Source organism: Mastomys coucha, unplaced genomic scaffold (assembly GCF_008632895.1).
Source record: "Mastomys coucha isolate ucsf_1 unplaced genomic scaffold, UCSF_Mcou_1 pScaffold9, whole genome shotgun sequence".
Taxonomy (NCBI): domain Eukaryota; kingdom Metazoa; phylum Chordata; class Mammalia; order Rodentia; family Muridae; genus Mastomys; species Mastomys coucha.
Window position 1 is genome coordinate 40,347,656 of NW_022196915.1, and position 2,374 is coordinate 40,350,029.

General features: G+C 38.5%; 1 pseudogene and 1 gene segment (V, D, J or C); both read left to right on the forward strand.

The window, feature by feature from the left end:
- The window catches only part of LOC116084800, a 556,508-nt gene that overhangs the window by 188,436 nt on the left and 365,698 nt on the right, over nt 1-2,374 (forward strand).
- LOC116084804 lies at nt 1,162-1,700 on the forward strand (annotated as a pseudogene). The gene has a single exon (XR_004116269.1). The product of XR_004116269.1 is annotated as a 60S ribosomal protein L23a pseudogene (transcript).

The window sequence follows — 2,374 nt, forward strand, 5'->3', positions numbered from 1 at the left end:
ATTTTATTTACTTTTGTTTTATTTACCCTTTGTGGAATTACTTACTTACTCACTTACTTACTTACTGGGCTAAAACCACTCTGACCCTCTCATGTCCTGTATTAGAAATGGGGAAGCGAAGGGGGTTCACTGAACGCTTTCCTCTTAGGAAGTACATTGGGTGCTTATGTTTTGAGTAAAATAATCTCTGTTTTGTTTTGTTTTGTTTTGTTTTGTTTTTCTGGGTCATTCTGAAATGAAATGTATCTGAGGATGTTCATCTGTGACTCAGTCCCCTCTGTTTCTTTGCTTACACAGGCCTTCTTCAGGAAATCATTATTTGGATACTCTTTTCCCAGGCTGACATCCAAACACTTGACCCACTGTCCAGCCGCAACAAGTTTTGTCCTGCGACTCACAATTGCAAACACAAGTGTGTCATACAGCCAAACAGAATGCAAAGATCTTATTCTTCATCGACGGAGTGATCCTCTACTGACATAGACAAAAGGGATGCAACATTTAGAACACACCTCGAAGTTTGAAGTTAAGAACTAGGTCATTATCATAAAAATGTAGAAGATATGAGAAATTTCCTAACTTTAAAGCAAGTGTCTCTCCTTATCCCAAAATACAGACAGTTCTACTTCAAGCTGACAGCAACAAAATGCTGAGATTCTCATCTGTGCGCCAATGGGCATGTCATGAGGCCAGGACCTAAGAAAATGTCTACATAGATCTTTTACATTCTGATTTCCATTATCTATTTATATGACCACTGATAATTCTATTAATTACTCATTTTTTTTCCATTTGGTCAACATGGGTTAGAACAAGATAAAATCTGTTTCCTCATAGTCCAGAGCAATATGACTCCACATTCCATGAGCCTTTACTGGTCATTTGATACTTACTATTCATGTATGTGGTAGAAAAGACATTAGTAATCTTGAATTTCTATGAACAATCTCTGCTCTGTCTGCCCAGAGTGTTTGTAATACCTTAAATGCAGAATAATCATAAGGTAAAACATCCCAACTATCAGTAGGAAAACATGATGAAACACCATGACTTCTCCAAAAAAAAAAAAAAAATCACTTGAGCAGGCATACCAATGTATACATACATGCACACACATATCTATATTTAAATAAGATTTATAAAACAACTATTTTTGACCCTTTTTGCCAAGATGGCGCCGAAAGCGAAGAAGGAAGCTCCCGCCCCTCCCAAAGCCGAAGCCAAAGCGAAGGCCTTGAAAGCTAAGAAGGCAGTGCTGAAAGGCGCCCACAGCCACAAAAAGAAGACGATCCGAACGTCACCTACCTTCCGGCGGCCCAAGACCCTTCGGCTGCGGAGGCAGCCAAAATATCCTCGAAAGAGTGCACCCAGGAGAAACAAGCTTGACCACTATGCTATCATCAAATTCCCACTGACCACTGAGTCAGCCATGAAGAAAATAGAGGATAACAACACTCTTGTGTTCAATGTGGATGTCAAGGCCAACAAGCACCAGATCAAACAGGCCGTGAAGAAACTCTATGACATTGATGTGGCCAAAGTCAATACCCTGATAAGGCCGGATGGAGAGAAGAAGGCATATGTTCGCTTGGCTCCTGATTATGATGCTCTAGATGTTGCCAACAAGATTGGGATCATCTAAACTGAGTCCAGATGGCTAATTCTAAATATATGCTTTTTTTTTCACCATAAAAAAAAAACAACTATTTTTTCTTCACAAAAAAACTGAATCTTTTGAAGTTACCCAGATTCAAAAGGACAAACACTGCTTGATTTCTATGATATACAGAATGTATAATATATAATATGTAGTGTATAACATATAACATATTTATATTACTACATTATAATTAAAATATACATGACTTATATATCCATATATAGAGAACTATTTAGGAAGAATGGAGACTGGTGAGAAGGTTAGAGGTTAAAAAGAGGGAAAGTTGGTAAATATGAATAAAGTACATTGAAATGTACTATGAAAATGTTTCAATGAAACCAATATTGTACAGTTACAAAGGCTGATAAAAATGGAAAGTTTCCCTAACATCTCACTAAGAATTGTGTCAGGTGGCCTTACATCAGGTGGCCATCGGTTTTCTATGTCTCGGAGCCAGAAAATGGAGGCAGAGTTCTCTGTCCAGGACTGGTTTCCATACAGAACCCATCATGGAGACTCATCCAGTCATTCACAACAATCACTGATTGTCTTGTTTCTCTCTGCCTAAAGTTTATCCATAAATTTTTCTAAACTGAAGGACAAGTTTGTGCATATGTGTGTATATGAGAAAGGAAGAAACACACACACACACAGAGAGAGAGAGAGGGAGAGGGAGAGGGAGAGGGAGAGAGAGAGAGAGAGAGAGAGAGAGAG